The sequence below is a fragment of the Ambystoma mexicanum genome, chromosome 11 (assembly GCF_040938575.1).
Source record: "Ambystoma mexicanum isolate Mex_15411 chromosome 11, UKY_AmexF1_1, whole genome shotgun sequence".
NCBI lineage: Eukaryota > Metazoa > Chordata > Amphibia > Caudata > Ambystomatidae > Ambystoma > Ambystoma mexicanum.
Window position 1 is genome coordinate 981,748,969 of NC_090934.1, and position 22,785 is coordinate 981,771,753.

Genomic DNA, 22,785 nt, shown 5'->3' on the forward strand with positions numbered 1-22,785 from the left:
AGTTCAGAATATGTTAGCAGCCCAAAAAAGGCCTCAAAATGCATCTTAGGCCTGCAGAAATGTAGAAAACTTTGAAGGCCCAAAAAAGTGGTTTAGAGGCATCCTAGACCCCCTAAAGTCCAGAAAATGTTGGTGGCCCAAAAACTTTGCCAGAGAGCTATCCATGTCCCAAAATCATTTGCAGCCTGAAAAGGGCATTAACCCCCATCCCAGACCACTGACATTCCCCAAAATATTTTTGTCACAAAAAATGCATCCTACACCCCTGAACGTTCAGAATATGTTAGTAGCCCAAAAAGGCCTCAAAATGCATCTTAGGCCTGCAAAAATGTTGAAAACTTTGAAGGCCCAAAAAAGGGGTTTACAGGCATCCTAGACCCCCTAAAGTCCAGAAAATATTGGTGGCCCAAAAACTGTGCCAGAGAGCTCTCCATGTCCCAAAATAATTTGCAGCCTGAAAGGGGCATTAACCCGCACCCTAGACCACAGAAATTCCCCAAAATACCTTTGGCACAAAAAATGCATCCTACACCCCTGCATGTTCAGAATATGTTAGCAGCCCAAAAAAAGCCTCAAAATGCATCTTAGGCCTGCAAAAATGTTGAAAACTTTGAAGGCCTAAAAAAGGGGTTTACAGGCATCCTAGACCCCCTAAAGTCCAGAAAATATTGGTGGCCCAAAAACTGTGCCAGAGAGCTCTGAATATCCCAAAAACATTTGCAGCCTGAAAGGGGCATTAACCCGCATCCCGGACCACTGAAATTCCCAAAAATATTTTTGTCACAAAAAATGCATCCTACACCGCTGAAAGTTTAGAATATGTTAGTAGCCCAAAAAGGCCTCAAAATGCACCTTAGGCCTGCAAAAATGTTGAAAACTTTGAAGGCCCAAAAAAGGGGTTTACAGGCATCCTAGACCCCCTAAAGTCCAGAAAATATTGGTGGCCCAAAAACTGTGCCAGAGAGCTCTGAATATCCCAAAAACATTTGCGAACTTAAAAGGGCATTAACTCGCATCCCAGACCACTGAAATTCCCAAAAATATTGTTGGCACAAAAAATGCATCCTACACCCCTGAATGTTCAGAATATGTTAGCAGCCCAAAAAAGGCCTCAAAATGCATTTTAGGCATGCAAAAATGTTGAAAACTTTGAAGGCCTAAAAAAGGGGTTTACAGGCATCCTAGACCCCCTAAAGTCCAGAAAATATTGGTGGCCCAAAAACTGTGCCAGAGAGCTCTGAATATCCCAAAAACATTTGCAGCCTGAAAGGGGCATTAACCCGCATCCCGGACCACTGAAATTCCCAAAAATATTTTTGGCACAAAAAATGCATCATACACCCCTGAAAGTTCAGAATATGTTAGCAGCACAAAAAAGGCCTTAAATGCATCTTAGGCCTGCAGAAATATAGAAAACTTTCAAGGCCCAAAAAAGGGGTTTACAGGCATCCTAGACCCCCTAAAGTCCAGAAAATATTGGTGGCCCAAAAACTGTGCCAGAGAGCTCTGAATATCCCAAAAACATTTGCAGCCTGAAAGGGGCATTAACCCGCATCCCGGACCACTGAAATTCCCAAAAATATTTTTGTCACAAAAAATGCATCCTACACCGCTGAAAGTTTAGAATATGTTAGTAGCCCAAAAAGGCCTCAAAATGCACCTTAGGCCTGCAAAAATGTTGAAAACTTTGAAGGCCCAAAAAAGGGGTTTACAGGCATCCTAGACCCCCTAAAGTCCAGAAAATATTGGTGGCCCAAAAACTGTGCCAGAGAGCTCTGAATATCCCAAAAACATTTGCGAACTTAAAAGGGCATTAACTCGCATCCCAGACCACTGAAATTCCCAAAAATATTTTTGTCACAAAAAATGCATCCTACACCCCTGAAAGTTCAGAATATGTTAGCAGCCCAAAAAGGCCTCAAAATGCATCTTAGGCCTGCAAAAATGTTGAAAACTTTGAAGGCCCAAAAAAGGGGTTTACAGGCATCCTAGACCCCCTAAAGTCCAGAAAATATTGGTGGCCCAAAAACTGTGCCAGAGAGCTCTCCATGTCCCAAAATCATTTGCAGCCTGAAATGGGCATTAACCCGCACCCTAGACCACAGAAATTCCCAAAAATACTTTTGGCACAAAAAATGCATCCTACACCCCTGAAAGTTCAGAATATGTTAGCAGCCCAAAAAAGGCCTTAAAATGCATCTTAGGCCTGCAAAAATGTTGAAAACTTTGAAGGCCCAAAAAAGAGGTTTAGAGGCATCCTAGACCCCCTAAAGTCCAGAAAATGTTGGTGGCCCAAAGTTTTTGCCAGAGAGCTCTCCATGTCCCAAAATCATTTGCAACCTGAAAAGGGCATTAACCCGCACCCCAGACCACTGAAATTCCCGAAAATATGTTTTGTCACAAAAAATGCATCCTACACCCCTGAATGTTCAGAATATGTTAGCAGCCCAAAAAGGCCTCAAAATGCATCTTAGGCCTGCAAACATGTTGAAAACTTTGAAGGCCCAAAAAAGGGGTTTACAGGCATCCTAGACCCCCTAAAGTCCAGAAAATGATGGTGGCCTAAAAACTGTGTCAGATAGCTCTGAATATCCCAAAAACATCTGCGAACTTAAAAGGGCATTAACCCGCATCCCAGACCCCTGAAATATCCAAAAATATTTTTGGCACAAAAAATGCATCCTACACCCCTGAAAGTTCAGAATATGTTAGCAGCCCCCCAAAAAAGGCCTTAAAATGCATCTTAGGCCTGCAGAAATGTAGAAAACTTTGAAGGCCCAAAAAAGCGGTTTAGAGGCATCCTAGACCCCCTAAAGTCCAGAAAATGTTGGTGGCCCAAAAACTTTGCCAGAGAGCTCTCCATGTCCCAAAATCATTTGCAGCCTGAAAAGGGCATTAACCCCCATCCCAGACCACTGACATTCCCCAAAATATTTTTGTCACAAAAAATGCATCCTACACCCCTGAACGTTCAGAATATGTTAGTAGCCCAAAAAGGCCTCAAAATGCATCTTAGGCCTGCAAAAATGTTGAAAACTTTGAAGGCCCAAAAAAGGGGTTTACAGGCATCCTAGACCCCCTAAAGTCCAGAAAATATTGGTGGCCCAAAAACTGTGCCAGAGAGCTCTGAATATCCCAAAAACATTTGCGAACTTAAAAGGGCATTAATCCGCATCCCAGACCACTGAAATTCCCAAAAATATTTTTGTCACAAAAAATGCATCCTACACCCCTGAAAGTTCAGAATATGTTAGCAGCCCAAAAAGGCCTCAAAATGCATCTTAGGCCTGCAAAAATGTTGAAAACTTTGAAGGCCCAAAAAAGGGGTTTACAGGCATCCTAGACCCCCTAAAGTCCAGAAAATATTGGTGGCCCAAAAACTGTGCCAGAGAGCTCTGAATATCCCAAAAACATTTGCAGCCTGAAAGGGGCATTAACCCGCATCCCGGACCACTGAAATTCCCAAAAATATTTTTGTCACAAAAAATGCATCCTACACCGCTGAAAGTTTAGAATATGTTAGTAGCCCAAAAAGGCCTCAAAATGCACCTTAGGCCTGCAAAAATGTTGAAAACTTTGAAGGCCCAAAAAAGGGGTTTACAGGCATCCTAGACCCCCTAAAGTCCAGAAAATATTGGTGGCCCAAAAACTGTGCCAGAGAGCTCTGAATATCCCAAAAACATTTGCGAACTTAAAAGGGCATTAACTCGCATCCCAGACCACTGAAATTCCCAAAAATATTTTTGGCACAAAAAATGCATCCTACACCCCTGAATGTTCAGAATATGTTAGCAGCCCAAAAAAGGCCTCAAAATGCATTTTAGGCCTGCAAAAATGTTGAAAACTTTGAAGGCCTAAAAAAGGGGTTTACAGGCATCCTAGACCCCCTAAAGTCCAGAAAATATTGGTGGCCCAAAAACTGTGCCAGAGAGCTCTGAATATCCCAAAAACATTTGCAGCCTGAAAGGGGCATTAAACCGCATCCCGGACCACTGAAATTCCCAAAAATATTTTTGGCACAAAAAATGCATCCTACACCCCTGAAAGTTCAGAATATGTTAGCAGCCCAAAAAAGGCCTTAAATGCATCTTAGGCCTGCAGAAATATAGAAAACTTTCAAGGCCCAAAAAAGGGGTTTACAGGCATCCTAGACCCCCTAAAGTCCAGAAAATATTGGTGGCCCAAAAACTGTGCCAGAGAGCTCTGAATATCCCAAAAACATTTGCGAACTTAAAAGGGCATTAACCCGCATCCCAGACCACTGAAATTCCCAAAAATATTTTTGGCACACAAAATGCATCCTACACCCCTGAAAGTTCAGAATATGTTAGCAGCCCAAAAAAGGCCTTAAAATGCATCTTAGGCCTGCAGAAATGTAGAAAACTTTGAAGGCCCAAAAAAGCGGTTTAGAGGCATCCTAGACCCCCTAAAGTCCAGAAAATGTTGGTGGCCCAATAACTTTGCCAGAGAGCTCTCCATGTCCCAAAATCATTTGCAGCCTGAAAAGGGCATTAACCCCCATCCCAGACCACTGACATTCCCCAAAATATTTTTGTCACAAAAAATGCATCCTACACCCCTGAAAGTTCAGAATATGTTAGCAGCCCAAAAAAGGCCTTAAATGCATCTTAGGCCTGCAGAAATATAGAAAACTTTCAAGGCCCAAAAAAAGCGGTTTAGAGGCATCCTAGCCCCCTAAAGTCCAGAAAATGTTGGTGGCCCAAAAACTTTGCCAGAGAGCTCTCCATGTCCCAAAATCATTTGCAGCCTGAAAAGGGCATTAACCCCCATCCCAGACCACTGACATTCCCCAAAATATTTTTGTCACAAAAAATGCATCCTACACCCCTGAACGTTCAGAATATGTTAGTAGCCCAAAAAGGCCTCAAAATGCATCTTAGGCCTGCAAAAATGTTGAAAACTTTGAAGGCCCAAAAAAGGGGTTTACAGGCATCCTAGACCCCCTAAAGTCCAGAAAATATTGGTGGCCCAAAAACTGTGCCAGAGAGCTCTGAATATCCCAAAAACATTTGCGAACTTAAAAGGGCATTAACCCGCATCCCAGACCACTGAAATTCCCAAAAATATTTTTGTCACAAAAAATGCATCCTACACCCCTGAACGTTCAGAATATGTTAGTAGCCCAAAAAGGCCTCAAAATGCATCTTAGGCCTGCAAAAATGTTGAAAACTTTGAAGGCCCAAAAAAGGGGTTTACAGGCATCCTAGACCCCCTAAAGTCCAGAAAATATTGGTGGCCCAAAAACTGTGCCAGAGAGCTCTGAATATCCCAAAAACATTTGCGAACTTAAAAGGGCATTAATCCGCATCCCAGACCACTGAAATTCCCAAAAATATTTTTGTCACAAAAAATGCATCCTACACCCCTGAAAGTTCAGAATATGTTAGCAGCCCAAAAAGGCCTCAAAATGCATCTTAGGCCTGCAAAAATGTTGAAAACTTTGAAGGCCCAAAAAAGGGGTTTACAGGCATCCTAGACCCCCTAAAGTCCAGAAAATATTGGTGGCCCAAAAACTGTGCCAGAGAGCTCTGAATATCCCAAAAACATTTGCAGCCTGAAAGGGGCATTAACCCGCATCCCGGACCACTGAAATTCCCAAAAATATTTTTGTCACAAAAAATGCATCCTACACCGCTGAAAGTTTAGAATATGTTAGTAGCCCAAAAAGGCCTCAAAATGCACCTTAGGCCTGCAAAAATGTTGAAAACTTTGAAGGCCCAAAAAAGGGGTTTACAGGCATCCTAGACCCCCTAAAGTCCAGAAAATATTGGTGGCCCAAAAACTGTGCCAGAGAGCTCTGAATATCCCAAAAACATTTGCGAACTTAAAAGGGCATTAACTCGCATCCCAGACCACTGAAATTCCCAAAAATATTTTTGGCACAAAAAATGCATCCTACACCCCTGAACGTTCAGAATATGTTAGTAGCCCAAAAAGGCCTTAAAATGCATCTTAGGCCTGCAGAAATGTAGAAAACTTTGAAGGCCCAAAAAAGCGGTTTAGAGGCATCCTAGACCCCCTAAAGTCCAGAAAATGTTGGTGGCCCAAAAACTTTGCCAGAGAGCTCTCCATGTCCCAAAATCATTTGCAGCCTGAAAAGGGCATTAACCCCCATCCCAGACCACTGACATTCCCCAAAATATTTTTGTCACAAAAAATGCATCCTACAGCCCTGAAAGTTCAGAATGTGTTAGTAGCCCAAAAAGGCCTCAAAATGCATCTTAGGCCTGCAAAAATGTTGAAAACTTTGAAGGCCCAAAAAAGGGGTTTACAGGCATCCTAGACCCCCTAAAGTCCAGAAAATATTGGTGGCCCAAAAACTGTGCCAGAGAGCTCTAAATATCCCAAAAACATTTGCAGCCTGAAAGGGGTATTAACCCGCATCCCAGACCACTGAAATTCCCAAAAATATTTTTGGCACAAAAAATGCATCCTACACCCTTGAAAGTTCAGTATATGTTAGCAGCCCAAAAAAGGCCTAAAAATGCATCTTAGGCCTGCAAAAATGTTGAAAACTTTGAAGGCCTAAAAAAGGGGTTTACAGGCATCCTAGACCCCCTAAAGTCCAGAAAATATTGGTGGCCCAAAAACTGTGCCAGAGAGCTCTCCATGTCCCAAAATAATTTGCAGCCTGAAAAGGGCATTAACTCGCACCCAAGACCACTGAAATTCCCCAAAATATTTTTTGTCACAAAAAATGCATCCTACACCCCTGAATGTTCAGAATATGTTAGCAGCCCAAAAAAGGCCTCAAAATGCATCTTAGGCCTGCAAAAATGTTGAAAACTTTGAAGGCCTAAAAAAGGGGTTTACAGGCATCCTAGACCCCCTAAAGTCCAGAAAATGATGGTGGCCTAAAAACTGTGCCAGAGAGCTCTGCATGTCCCAAAATCATTTGCAGCCTGAAGGGGGCATTAACCCGCTTCATAGACAACTAAAATTCCCAAAAATATTTTGGCACAAAAAATGCATCCTACACCCTTGAAAGTTCAGTATATGTTAGCAGCCCAAAAAAGGCCTAAAAATGCATCTTACGCCTGCAAAAATGTTGAAAACTTTGAAGGCCCAAAAAGGGGGTTTAGAGGCATCCTAGACCCCCTAAAGTCCAGAAAATGTTTGTGGCCTATAAACTGTGTCAGATAGCTCTGAATATCCCAAAAACATTTGCGAACTTAAAAGGGCATTAACCCGCATCCCAGACCACTGAAATTCCCAAAAATATTTTTGTCACAAAAAATGCATCCTACACCCCTGAAAGTTCAGAATATGTTAGCAGCCCAAAAAGGCCTTAAATGCATCTTAGGCCTGCAGAAATATAGAAAACTTTGAAGGCCCAAAAAAGCGGTTACAGTCATCCTAGACCCCCTAAAGTCCAGAAAATGATGGTGGCCTAAAAACTGTGTCAGATAGCTCTGAATATCCCAAAAACATCTGCGAACTTAAAAGGGCATTAACCCGCATCCCAGACCACTGAAATTCCCAAAAATATTTTTGTCAAAAAAAATGCATCCTACACCCCTGAAAGTTTAGAATATGTTAGCAGCCCAAACAGGCCTCAAAATGCACCTTAGGCCTGCAAAAATGTTGAAAATTTTTGAAGGCCCAAAAAAGGGGTTTACAGGCATCCTAGACCCCCTAAAGTCCAGAAAATATTGGTGGCCCAAAAACTGTGCCAGAGAGCTCTGAATATCCCAAAAACATTTGCGAACTTAAAAGGGCATTAACCCGCATCCCAGACCACTGAAATTCCCAAAAATATTTTGGCACAAAAAATGCATTCTACACCCCTGAATATTCAGGATATGTTAGCAGCCCAAAAAGGCCTCAAAATGCATCTTAGGCCTGCAAAAATGTTGAAAACTTTGAAGGCCTAAAAAAGGGGTTTACAGGCATCCTAGACCCCCTAAAGTCCAGAAAATATTGGTGGCCCAAAAACTGTGCCAGAGAGCTCTGAATATCCCAAAAACATTTGCAGCCTGAAAGGGGCATTAACCCGCATCCCAGACCACTGAAATTCCCAAAAATATTTTTGTCACAAAAAATGCATCCTACACCCCTGAACGTTTAGAATATGTTAGCTGCTCAAAAAAGGCCTTAAATGCATCTTAGGCCTGCAGAAATATAGAAAACCTTGAAGGCCCAAAAAAGCGGTTTAGAGGCATCCTAGACCCCCTAAAGTCCAGAAAATGATGGTGGCCCAAAAACTGTGCCAGAGAGCTCTGAATATCCCAAAAACATTTGCGAACTTAAAAGGGCATTAACCCGCATCCCAGACCACTGAAATTCCCAAAAATATTTTTGGCACAAAAAATGCATCCTACACCCCTGAAAGTTCAGAATATGTTAGCAGCCCAAAAAGGCCTCAAAATGCATCTTAGGCCTGCAAAAATGTTGAAAACTTTGAAGGCCCAAAAAAGGGGTTTACAGGCATCCTAGACCCCCTAAAGTCCAGAAAATGTTGGTGTCCCAAAAACGGTGCCAGAGAGCTCTGCCTGTCCCAAAATCATTTGCAGCCTGAAGGGGGCATTAACCCGCTTCATAGACAACTAAAATTCCCAAAAATATTTTGGCACAAAAAATGCATTCTACACCCCTGAATATTCAGGATATGTTAGCAGCCCAAAAAGGCCTCAAAATGCATCTTAGGCCTGCAAAAATGTTGAAAACTTTGAAGGCCCAAAAAAGGGGTTTACAGGCATCCTAGACCCCCTAAAGTCCAGAAAATGATGATGGCCTAAAAACTGTGTCAGATAGCTCTGAATATCCCAAAAACATCTGCAAACTTAAAAGGGCATTAACCCGCATCCCAGACCAGTGAAATTCCCAAAAAATTTTTGTCACAAAAAATGCATCCTACACCCCTGAAAGTTCAGAATATGTTAGCAGCCCAAAAAGGCCTCAAAATGCATCTTAGGCCTGCAAAAATGTTGAGAACTTTGAAGGCCCAAAAAAGGGGTTTACAAGCATCCTAGACCCCCTAAAGTCCAGAAAATGATGGTGGCCTAAAAACTGTGTCAGATAGCTCTGAATATCCCAAAAACATCTGCGAACTTAACAGGGCATTAACCCGCATCCCAGACCACTGAAATTCCCAAAAATATTTTTGTCACAAAAAATGCATCCTACACCCCTGAAAGTTCAGAATATGTTAGTAGCCCAAAAAGGCCTCAAAATGCACCTTAGGCCTGCAAAAATGTTGAAAACTTTGAATGCCCAAAAAAGGGGTTTACAGGCATCCTAGACCCCCTAAAGTCCAGAAAATATTGGTGGCCCAAAAACTGTGCCAGAGGGCTCTGAATATCCCAAAAACATTTGCGAACTTAAAAGGGCATTAACCCGCATCCCAGACCACTGAAATTCCCAAAAATATTTTGGCACAAAAAATGCATTCTACACCCCTGAATATTCAGGATATGTTAGCAGCCCAAAAAGGCCTCAAAATGCATCTTAGGCCTGCAAAAATGTTGAAAACTTTGAAGGCCTAAAAAAGGGGTTTACAGGCATCCTAGACCCCCTAAAGTCCAGAAAATATTGGTGGCCCAAAAACTGTGCCAGAGAGCTCTGAATATCCCAAAAACATTTGCAGCCTGAAAGGGGCATTAACCCGCATCCCAGACCACTGAAATTCCCAAAAATATTTTTGTCACAAAAAATGCATCCTACACCCCTGAACGTTTAGAATATGTTAGCAGCTCAAAAAAGGCCTTAAATGCATCTTAGGCCTGCAGAAATATAGAAAACTTTGAAGGCCCAAAAAAGCGGTTTAGAGGCATCCTAGACCCCCTAAAGTCCAGAAAATGATGGTGGCCCAAAAACTGTGCCAGAGAGCTCTGAATATCCCAAAAACATTTGCGAACTTAAATGGGCATTAACCCGCATCCCAGACCACTGAAATTCCCAAAAATATTTTTGGCACAAAAAATGCATCCTACACCCCTGAAAGTTCAGAATATGTTAGCAGCCCAAAAAGGCCTCAAAATGCATCTTAGGCCTGCAAAAATGTTGAAAACTTTGAAGGCCCAAAAAAGGGGTTTACAGGCATCCTAGACCCCCTAAAGTCCAGAAAATGTTGGTGTCCCAAAAACGGTGCCAGAGAGCTCTGCCTGTCCCAAAATCATTTGCAGCCTGAAGGGGGCATTAACCCGCTTCATAGACAACTAAAATTCCCAAAAATATTTTGGCACAAAAAATGCATTCTACACCCCTGAATATTCAGGATATGTTAGCTGCCCAAAAAGGCCTCAAAATGCATCTTAGGCCTGCAAAAATGTTGAAAACTTTGAAGGCCCAAAAAAGGGGTTTACAGGCATCCTAGACCCCCTAAAGTCCAGAAAATGATGATGGCCTAAAAACTGTGTCAGATAGCTCTGAATATCCCAAAAACATCTGCAAACTTAAAAGGGCATTAACCCGCATCCCAGACCAGTGAAATTCCCAAAACATTTTTTGTCACAAAAAATGCATCCTACACCCCTGAAAGTTCAGAATATGTTAGCAGCCCAAAAAGGCCTCAAAATGCATCTTAGGCCTGCAAAAATGTTGAGAACTTTGAAGGCCCAAAAAAGGGGTTTACAAGCATCCTAGACCCCCTAAAGTCCAGAAAATGATGGTGGCCTAAAAACTGTGTCAGATAGCTCTGAATATCCCAAAAACATCTGCGAACTTAACAGGGCATTAACCCGCATCCCAGACCACTGAAATTCCCAAAAATATTTTTGTCACAAAAAATGCATCCTACACCCCTGAAAGTTCAGAATATGTTAGTAGCCCAAAAAGGCCTCAAAATGCACCTTAGGCCTGCAAAAATGTTGAAAACTTTGAATGCCCAAAAAAGGGGTTTACAGGCATCCTAGACCCCCTAAAGTCCAGAAAATATTGGTGGCCCAAAAACTGTGCCAGAGGGCTCTGAATATCCCAAAAACATTTGCGAACTTAAAAGGTAATTAACCCGCTTCATAGACAATTAAAATTCCCAAAAATATTTTGGCACAAAAAATGCATCCTACACCCCTGAAAGTTCAGAATATGTTAGCAGCCCAAAAAGGCCTCAAAATGCATCTTAGGCCTGCAAAAATGTTGAAAACTTTGAAGGCCCAAAAAAGGGGTTTACAGGCATCCTAGACCCCCTAAAGTCCAGAAAATGTTGGTGTCCCAAAAACGGTGCCAGAGAGCTCTGCATGTCCCAAAATCATTTGCAGCCTGAAGGGGGCATTAACCCACTTCATAGACAACTAAAATTCCCAAAAATATTTTGGCACAAAAAATGCATCCTACACCCTTGAAAGTTCAGTATATGTTAGCAGCCCAAAAAAGGCCTAAAAATGCATCTTACGCCTGCAGAAATGTTGAAAACTCTGAAGGCCCAAAAAGGGGGTTTAGAGGCATCCTAGACCCCCTAAAGTCCAGAAAATGTTTGTGGCCTAAAAACTGTGTCAGATAGCTCTGAATATCCCAAAAACATTTGCGAACTTAAAAGGGCATTAACCCGCATCCCAGACCACTGAAATTCCCAAAAATATTTTTGTCACAAAAAATGCATCCTACACCCCTGAAAGTTCAGAATATCTTAGCAGCCCAAAAAGGCCTCAAAATGCATCTTAGGCCTGCAAAAATGTTGAAAACTTTGAAGGCCCAAAAAAGGGGTTACAGGCATCCTAGACCCCCTAAAGTCCAGAAAATAAAGGTGGCCCAAAAACTGTGCCAGAGAGCTCTCCATGTCCCAAAATAATTTGCAGCCTGAAAGGGGCATTAACCCGCACCCTAGACCACAGAAATTCCCAAAAATACCTTTGGCACAAAAAATGCATCCTACACCCCTGCATGTTCAGAATATGTTAGCAGCCCAAAAAAAGCCTCAAAATGCATCTTAGGCCTGCAAAAATGTTGAAAACTTTGAAGGCCTAAAAAAGGGGCTTACAGGCATCCTAGACCCCCTAAAGTCCAGAAAATATTGGTGGCCCAAAAATTGTGCCAGAGAGCTCTGAATATCCCAAAAACATTTGCGAACTTAAAAGGGTATTAACCCGCATCCCAGACCACTGAAATTCCCAAAAATATTTTTGTCAAAAAAAATGCATTCTACACCCCTGAAAGTTCAGAATGTGTTAGTAGCCCAAAAAGGCCTCAAATGCATCTTAGGCCTGCAAAAATGTTGAAAACTTTGAAGGCCCAAAAAAGGGGTTTACAGGCATCCTAGACCCCTAAAGTCCAGAAAATGTTGGTGTCCCAAAAACGGTGCCAGAGAGCTCTGCATGTCCCAAAATCATTTGCAGCCTGGAAGGGGCATTAACCCGCATCCCAGACCCCTGAAATGTCCAAAAATATTTTTGGCACAAAAAATGCATCCTACACCCCTGAAAGTTCAGAATATGTTAGCAGCCCAAAAAAGGCCTCAAAATGCATCTTAGGCCTGCAGAAATGTAGAAAACTTTGAAGGCCCAAAAAAGTGGTTTAGAGGCATCCTAGACCCCCTAAAGTCCAGAAAATGTTGGTGGCCCAAAAACTTTGCCAGAGAGCTATCCATGTCCCAAAATCATTTGCAGCCTGAAAAGGGCATTAACCCCCATCCCAGACCACTGACATTCCCCAAAATATTTTTGTCACAAAAAATGCATCCTACACCCCTGAACGTTCAGAATATGTTAGTAGCCCAAAAAGGCCTCAAAATGCATCTTAGGCCTGCAAAAATGTTGAAAACTTTGAAGGCCCAAAAAAGGGGTTTACAGGCATCCTAGACCCCCTAAAGTCCAGAAAATATTGGTGGCCCAAAAACTGTGCCAGAGAGCTCTGAATATCCCAAAAACATTTGCAAACTTAAAAGGGCATTAACCCGCATCCCAGACCACTGAAATTCCCAAAAATATTTTTGGCACAAAAAATGCATCCTACACCCCTGAAAGTTCAGAATATGTTAGCAGCCCAAAAAGGCCTCAAAATGCATCTTAGGCCTGCAAAAATGTTGAAAACTTTGAAGGCCCAAAAAAGGGGTTTACAGGCATCCTAGACCCCCTAAAGTCCAGAAAATGTTGGTGTCCCAAAAACGGTGCCAGAGAGCTCTGCATGTCCCAAAATCATTTGCAGCCTGAAGGGGGCATTAACCCGCTTCATAGACAACTAAAATTCCCAAAAATATTTTGGCACAAAAAATGCATCCTACACCCTTGAAAGTTCAGTATATGTTAGCAGCCCAAAAAAGGCCTAAAAATGCATCTTACGCCTGCAAAAATGTTGAAAACTTTGAAGGCCCAAAAAGGGGGTTTAGAGGCATCCTAGACCCCCTAAAGTCCAGAAAATGTTTGTGGCCTAAAAACTGTGTCAGATAGCTCTGAATATCCCAAAAACATTTGCGAACTTAAAAGGGCATTAACCCGCATCCCAGACCACTGAAATTCCCAAAAATATTTTTGTCACAAAAAATGCATCCTACACCCCTGAAAGTTCAGAATATTTTAGCAGCCCAAAAAGGCCTCAAAATGCATCTTAGGCCTGCAAAAATGTTGAAAACTTTGAAGGCCCAAAAAAGGGGTTTACAGGCATCCTAGACCCCCTAAAGTCCAGAAAATATTGGTGGCCCAAAAACTGTGCCAGAGAGCTCTGAATATCCCAAAAACATTTGCAAACTTAAAAGGGCATTAACCCGCATCCCAGACCACTGAAATTCCCAAAAATATTTTTGGCACAAAAAATGCATCCTACACCCCTGAAAGTTCAGAATATGTTAGCAGCCCAAAAAGGCCTCAAAATGCATCTTAGGCCTGCAAAAATGTTGAAAACTTTGAAGGCCCAAAAAAGGGGTTTACAGGCATCCTAGACCCCCTAAAGTCCAGAAAATGTTGGTGTCCCAAAAACGGTGCCAGAGAGCTCTGCATGTCCCAAAATCATTTGCAGCCTGAAGGGGGCATTAACCCGCTTCATAGACAACTAAAATTCCCAAAAATATTTTGGCACAAAAAATGCATCCTACACCCTTGAAAGTTCAGTATATGTTAGCAGCCCAAAAAAGGCCTAAAAATGCATCTTACGCCTGCAAAAATGTTGAAAACTTTGAAGGCCCAAAAAGGGGGTTTAGAGGCATCCTAGACCCCCTAAAGTCCAGAAAATGTTTGTGGCCTAAAAACTGTGTCAGATAGCTCTGAATATCCCAAAAACATTTGCGAACTTAAAAGGGCATTAACCCGCATCCCAGACCACTGAAATTCCCAAAAATATTTTTGTCACAAAAAATGCATCCTACACCCCTGAAAGTTCAGAATATTTTAGCAGCCCAAAAAGGCCTCAAAATGCATCTTAGGCCTGCAAAAATGTAGAAAACTTTGAAGGCCCAATAAAGGGGTTTACAGGCATCCTAGACCCCCTAAAGTCCAGAAAATATTGGTGGCCCAAAAACTGTGCCAGAGAGCTCTCCATGTCCCAAAATAATTTGCAGCCTGAAAGGGGCATTAACCCGCACCCTAGACCACAGAAATTCCCCAAAATACCTTTGGCACAAAAAATGCATCCTACACCCCTGCATGTTCAGAATATGTTAGCAGCCCAAAAAAAGCCTCAAAATGCATCTTAGGCCTGCAAAAATGTTGAAAACTTTGAAGGCCCAAAAAAGGGGTTTACAGGCATCCTAGACCCCCTAAAGTCCAGAAAATATTGGTGGCCCAAAAACTGTGCCAGAGAGCTCTGAATATCCCAAAAACATTTGCAAACTTAAAAGGGCATTAACCCGCATCCCAGACCACTGAAATTCCCAAAAATATTTTTGGCACAAAAAATGCATCCTACACCCCTGAAAGTTCAGAATATGTTAGCAGCCCAAAAAGGCCTCAAAATGCATCTTAGGCCTGCAAAAATGTTGAAAACTTTGAAGGCCCAAAAAAGGGGTTTACAGGCATCCTAGACCCCCTAAAGTCCAGAAAATGTTGGTGTCCCAAAAACGGTGCCAGAGAGCTCTGCATGTCCCAAAATCATTTGCAGCCTGAAGGGGGCATTAACCCGCTTCATAGACAACTAAAATTCCCAAAAATATTTTGGCACAAAAAATGCATCCTACACCCTTGAAAGTTCAGTATATGTTAGCAGCCCAAAAAAGGCCTAAAAATGCATCTTACGCCTGCAAAAATGTTGAAAACTTTGAAGGCCCAAAAAGGGGGTTTAGAGGCATCCTAGACCCCCTAAAGTCCAGAAAATGTTTGTGGCCTAAAAACTGTGTCAGATAGCTCTGAATATCCCAAAAACATTTGCGAACTTAAAAGGGCATTAACCCGCATCCCAGACCACTGAAATTCCCAAAAATATTTTTGTCACAAAAAATGCATCCTACACCCCTGAAAGTTCAGAATATTTTAGCAGCCCAAAAAGGCCTCAAAATGCATCTTAGGCCTGCAAAAATGTAGAAAACTTTGAAGGCCCAATAAAGGGGTTTACAGGCATCCTAGACCCCCTAAAGTCCAGAAAATATTGGTGGCCCAAAAACTGTGCCAGAGAGCTCTCCATGTCCCAAAATAATTTGCAGCCTGAAAGGGGCATTAACCCGCACCCTAGACCACAGAAATTCCCCAAAATACCTTTGGCACAAAAAATGCATCCTACACCCCTGCATGTTCAGAATATGTTAGCAGCCCAAAAAAAGCCTCAAAATGCATCTTAGGCCTGCAAAAATGTTGAAAACTTTGAAGGCCTAAAAAAGGGGTTTACAGGCATCCTAGACCCCCTAAAGTCCAGAAAATATTGGTGGCCCAAAAACTGTGCCAGAGAGCTCTGAATATCCCAAAAACATTTGCAGCCTGAAAGGGGCATTAACCCGCATCCCGGACCACTGAAATTCCCAAAAATATTTTTGTCACAAAAAATGCATCCTACACCGCTGAAAGTTTAGAATATGTTAGTAGCCCAAAAAGGCCTCAAAATGCACCTTAGGCCTGCAAAAATGTTGAAAACTTTGAAGGCCCAAAAAAGGGGTTTACAGGCATCCTAGACCCCCTAAAGTCCAGAAAATATTGGTGGCCCAAAAACTGTGCCAGAGAGCTCTGAATATCCCAAAAACATTTGCGAACTTAAAAGGGCATTAACTCGCATCCCAGACCACTGAAATTCCCAAAAATATTTTTGGCACAAAAAATGCATCCTACACCCCTGAATGTTCAGAATATGTTAGCAGCCCAAAAAAGGCCTCAAAATGCATTTTAGGCATGCAAAAATGTTGAAAACTTTGAAGGCCTAAAAAAGGGGTTTACAGGCATCCTAGACCCCCTAAAGTCCAGAAAATATTGGTGGCCCAAAAACTGTGCCAGAGAGCTCTGAATATCCCAAAAACATTTGCAGCCTGAAAGGGGCATTAACCCGCATCCCGGACCACTGAAATTCCCAAAAATATTTTTGGCACAAAAAATGCATCCTACACCCCTGAAAGTTCAGAATATGTTAGCAGCCCAAAAAAGACCTTAAATGCATCTTAGGCCTTCAGAAATATAGAAAACTTTCAAGGCCCAAAAAAGGGGTTTACAGGCATCCTAGACCCCCTAAAGTCCAGAAAATATTGGTGGCCCAAAAACTGTGCCAGAGAGCTCTGAATATCCCAAAAACATTTGCAGCCTGAAAGGGGCATTAACCCGCATCCCGGACCACTGAAATTCCCAAAAATATTTTTGTCACAAAAAATGCATCCTACACCGCTGAAAGTTTAGAATATGTTAGTAGCCCAAAAAGGCCTCAAAATGCACCTTAGGCCTGCAAAAATGTTGAAAACTTTGAAGGCCCAAAAAAGGGGTTTACAGGCATCCTAGACCCCCTAAAGTCCAGAAAATATTGGTGGCCCAAAAACTGTGCCAGAGAGCTCTGAATATCCCAAAAACATTTGCGAACTTAAAAGGGCATTAACTCGCATCCCAGACCACTGAAATTCCCAAAAATATTTTTGGCACAAAAAATGCATCCTACACCCCTGAATGTTCAGAATATGTTAGCAGCCCAAAAAAGGCCTCAAAATGCATTTTAGGCATGCAAAAATGTTGAAAACTTTGAAGGCCTAAAAAAGGGGTTTACAGGCATCCTAGACCCCCTAAAGTCCAGAAAATATTGGTGGCCCAAAAACTGTGCCAGAGAGCTCTGAATATCCCAAAAACATTTGCGAACTTAAAAGGGCATTAACTCGCATCCCAGACCACTGAAATTCCCAAAAATATTTTTGGCACAAAAAATGCATCCTACACCGCTGAAAGTTTAGAATATGTTAGTAGCCCAAAAAGGCCTCAAAATGCACCTTAGGCCTGCAAAAATGTTGAAAACTTTGAAGGCCCAAAAAAGGGGTTTACAGGCATCCTAGACCCCCTAAAGTCCAGAAAATATTGGTGGCCCAAAAACTGTGCCAGAGAGCTCTGAATATCCCAAAAACATTTGCAGCCTGAAAGGGGCATTAACCCGCATCCCGGACCACTGAAATTCCCAAAAATATTTTTGGCACAAAAAATGCATCCTACACCCCTGAAAGTTCAGAATATGTTAGCAGCCCAAAAAAGGCCTTAAATGCATCTTAGGCCTGCAGAAATATAGAAAACTTTCAAGGCCCAAAAAAGGGGTTTACAGGCATCCTAGACCCCCTAAAGTCCAGAAAATATTGGTGGCCCAAAAACTGTGCCAGAGAGCTCTGAATATCCCAAAAACATTTGCGAACTTAAAAGGGCATTAGCCTGCATCCCAGACCACTGAAATTCCCAAAAATATTTTTGGCACAAAAAATGCATCCTACACCCCTGAAAGTTCAGAATATGTTAGCAGCCCAAAAAGGCCTCAAAATGCATCTTAGGCCTGCAAAAATGTTGAAAACTTTGAAGGCCCAAAAAAGGGGTTTACAGGCATCCTAGACCCCCTAAAGTCCAGAAAATGTTGGTGTCCCAAAAACGGTGCCAGAGAGCTCTGCATGTCCCAAAATCATTTGCAGCCTGGAAGGGGCATTTACCCGCATCCCAGACCCCTGAAATATCCAAAAATATTTTTGGCACAAAAAATGCATCCTACACCCCTGAAAGTTCAGAATATGTTAGCAGCCCAAAAAAGGCCTTAAAATGCATCTTAGGCCTGCAGAAATGTAGAAAACTTTGAAGGCCCAAAAAAGCGGTTTAGAGGCATCCTAGACCCCCTAAAGTCCAGAAAATGTTGGTGTCCCAAAAACGGTGCCAGAGAGCTCTGCATGTCCCAAAATCATTTGCAGCCTGGAAGGGGCATTTACCCGCATCCCAGACCCCTGAAATATCCAAAAATATTTTTGGCACAAAAAATGCATCCTACACCCCTGAACGTTCAGAATATGTTAGTAGCCCAAAAAGGCCTCAAAATGCATCTTAGGCCTGCAAAAATGTTGAAAACTTTGAAGGCCCAAAAAAGGGGTTTACAGGCATCCTAGACCCCCTAAAGTCCAGAAAATATTGGTGGCCCAAAAACTGTGCCAGAGAGCTCTGAATATCCCAAAAACATTTGCAGCCTGAAAGGGGCATTAACCCGCATCCCGGACCACTGAAATTCCCAAAAATATTTTTGTCACAAAAAATGCATCCTACACCGCTGAAAGTTTAGAATATGTTAGTAGCCCAAAAAGGCCTCAAAATGCACCTTAGGCCTGCAAAAATGTTGAAAACTTTGAAGGCCCAAAAAAGGGGTTTACAGGCATCCTAGACCCCCTAAAGTCCAGAAAATATTGGTGGCCCAAAAACTGTGCCAGAGAGCTCTGAATATCCCAAAAACATTTGCAAACTTAAAAGGGCATTAACCCGCATCCCAGACCACTGAAATTCCCAAAAAAATTTTTGGCACAAAAAATGCATCCTACACCCCTGAAAGTTCAGAATATGTTAGCAGCCCAAAAAGGCCTCAAAATGCATCTTAGGCCTGCAAAAATGTTGAAAACTTTGAAGGCCCAAAAAAGGGGTTTACAGGCATCCTAGACTCCCTAAAGTCCAGAAAATGTTGGTGTCCCAAAAACGGTGCCAGAGAGCTCTGCATGTCCCAAAATCATTTGCAGCCTGAAGGGGGCATTAACCCGCTTCATAGACAAAAATATTTTGGCACAAAAAATGCATCCTACACCCTTGAAAGTTCAGTATATGTTAGCAGCCCAAAAAAGGCCTAAAAATGCATCTTACGCCTGCAAAAATGTTGAAAACTTTGAAGGCCCAAAAAGGGGGTTTAGAGGCATCCTAGACCCCCTAAAGTCCAGAAAATGTTTGTGGCCTAAAAACTGTGTCAGATAGCTCTGAATATCCCAAAAACATTTGCGAACTTAAAAGGGCATTAACCCGCATCCCAGACCACTGAAATTCCCAAAAATATTTTTGTCACAAAAAATGCATCCTACACCCCTGAAAGTTCAGAATATTTTAGCAGCCCAAAAAGGCCTCAAAATGCATCTTAGGCCTGCAAAAATGTAAAAAACTTTGAAGGCCCAATAAAGGGGTTTACAGGCATCCTAGACCCCCTAAAGTCCAGAAAATATTGGTGGCCCAAAAACTGTGCCAGAGAGCTCTCCATGTCCCAAAATAATTTGCAGCCTGAAAGGGGCATTAACCCGCACCCTAGACCACAGAAATTCCCAAAAATACCTTTGGCACAAAAAATGCATCCTACACCCCTGCATGTTCAGAATATGTTAGCAGCCCAAAAAAAGCCTCAAAATGCATCTTAGGCCAGCAAAAATGTTGAAAACTTTGAAGGCCTAAAAAAGGGGTTTACAGGCATCCTAGACCCCCTAAAGTCCAGAAAATATTGGTGGCCCAAAAACTGTGCCAGAGAGCTCTGAATATCCCAAAAACATTTGCAGCCTGAAAGGGGCATTAACCCGCATCCCGGACCACTGAAATTCCCAAAAATATTTTTGTCACAAAAAATGCATCCTACACCGCTGAAAGTTTAGAATATGTTAGTAGCCCAAAAAGGCCTCAAAATGCACCTTAGGCCTGCAAAAATGTTGAAAACTTTGAAGGCCCAAAAAAGGGGTTTACAGGCATCCTAGACCCCCTAAAGTCCAGAAAATATTGGTGGCCCAAAAACTGTGCCAGAGAGCTCTGAATATCCCAAAAACATTTGCGAACTTAAAAGGGCATTAACTCGCATCCCAGACCACTGAAATTCCCAAAAATATTTTTGGCACAAAAAATGCATCCTACACCCCTGAATGTTCAGAATATGTTAGCAGCCCAAAAAAGGCCTCAAAATGCATTTTAGGCCTGCAAAAATGTTGAAAACTTTGAAGGCCTAAAAAAGGGGTTTACAGGCATCCTAGACCCCCTAAAGTCCAGAAAATATTGGTGGCCCAAAAACTGTGCCAGAGAGCTCTGAATATCCCAAAAACATTTGCAGCCTGAAAGGGGCATTAACCCGCATCCCGGACCACTGAAATTCCCAAAAATATTTTTGGCACAAAAAATGCATCCTACACCCCTGAAAGTTCAGAATATGTTAGCAGCCCAAAAAAGGCCTTAAATGCATCTTAGGCCTGCAGAAATATAGAAAACTTTGAAGGCCCAAAAAAGGGGTTTACAGGCATCCTAGACCCCCTAAAGTCCAGAAAATGTTGGTGTCCCAAAAACGGTGCCAGAGAGCTCTGCATGTCCCAAAATCATTTGCAGCCTGGAAGGGGCATTTACTCGCATCCCAGACCCCTGAAATATCCAAAAATATTTTTGGCACAAAAAATGCATCCTACACCCCTGAAAGTTCAGAATATGTTAGCAGCCCAAAAAAGGCCTTAAAATGCATCTTAGGCCTGCAGAAATGTAGAAAACTTTGAAGGCCCAAAAAAGCGGTTTAGAGGCATACTAGACCCCCTAAAGTCCAGAAAATGTTGGTGGCCCAAAAACTTTGCCAGAGAGCTCTCCATGTCCCAAAATCATTTGCAGCCTGAAAAGGGCATTAACCCCCATCCCAGACCACTGACATTCCCCAAAATATTTTTGTCACAAAAAATGCATCCTACACCCCTGAACGTTCAGAATATGTTAGTAGCCCAAAAAGGCCTCAAAATGCATCTTAGGCCTGCAAAAATGTTGAAAACTTTGAAGGCCCAAAAAAGGGGTTTACAGGCATCCTAGACCCCCTAAAGTCCAGAAAATATTGGTGGCCCAAAAACTGTGCCAGAGAGCTCTGAATATCCCAAAAACATTTGCGAACTTAAAAGGGCATTAACCCACATCCCAGACCACTGAAATTCCCAAAAATATTTTTGTCACAAAAAATGCATCCTACACCCCTGAAAGTTCAGAATATGTTAGCAGCCCAAAAAGGCCTCAAAATGCATCTTAGGCCTGCAAAAATGTTGAAAACTTTAAAGGCCCAAAAAAGCGGTTTACAGGCATCCTAGACCCCCTAAAGTCCAGAAAATATTGGTGGCCCAAAAACTGTGCCAGAGAGCTCTGAATATCCCAAAATCATTTGCAGCCTGAAAGGGGCATTAACCCGCATCCCGGACCACTGAAATTCCCAAAAATATTTTTGTCACAAAAAATGCATCCTACACCGCTGAAAGTTTAGAATATGTTAGTAGCCCAAAAAGGCCTCAAAATGCACCTTAGGCCTGCAAAAATGTTGAAAACTTTGAAGGCCCAAAAAAGGGGTTTACAGGCATCCTAGACCCCCTAAAGTCCAGAAAATATTGGTGGCCCAAAAACTGTGCCAGAGAGCTCTGAATATCCCAAAAACATTTGCGAACTTAAAAGGGCATTAACTCGCATCCCAGACCACTGAAATTCCCAAAAATATTTTTGGCACAAAAAATGCATCCTACACCCCTGAATGTTCAGAATATGTTAGCAGCCCAAAAAAGGCCTCAAAATGCATTTTAGGCCTGCAAAAATGTTGAAAACTTTGAAGGCCTAAAAAAGGGGTTTACAGGCATCCTAGACCCCCTAAAGTCCAGAAAATATTGGTGGCCCAAAAACTGCGTCAGAGAGCTCTCCATGTCCCAAAATCATTTACAGCCTGAAAGGGGCATTAACTTGAATCCTAGACCACTGAAATTTCCAACAATATTTTGCAACAAAAATGCATCCCACACCCCTGAATATTCAGGATATGTTAATAGGCCTTAAAATGCATTTTAGGCCTGCAAAAATGTTGAAAACTTTTAAGGCCCAAAAAGGGGTTTACAGGCATCCTAGACCCCCTAAAGTCCAGAAAATGTTGGTGGCCCAAAAACTGTGCCAGAGAGCTCTCCATGTCCCAAAATCATTTGCAGCCTGAAAGGGGCATTAACCCGCATCCTAGACCACTGAAATTCCCAAAAATTGTTTTGGCACAAAAAATGCATCCTACACCCCTGAAAGTTCAGAATATGTTAGCAGCCCAAAAAAGGCCTTAAAATGCATCTTAGGCCTGCAAAAATGTTGAAAACTTTTAAGGCCCAAAAAAGGGGTTTACAAGCATCCCAGACCCCCTAAAGTCCAGAAAATATTGGTGGCCTAAAAATTGTGTCAGATAGATGTTAATATCCCAAAAACATTTGCAGCCTGAAAGTGGCATTAACCTGCATCCCAGACCCCTGAAATTCCCAAAAATATTTTTGGCACAAAAAATGCATCCTACACCCTTGAAAGTTCAGTATATTTTAGCAGCCCAAAAAAGGCCTAAAAATGCATCTTAGGCCTGCAAAAATGTTGAAAACTTTTAAGGCCCAAAAAAGGGGTTTACAAGCATCCTAGAACCCCTAAAGTCCAGAAAATGTTGGTGGCCCAAAAACTGTGCCAGAGAGCTCTCCATGTCCCAAAATCATTTCCAGCCTGAAAGGAGCAT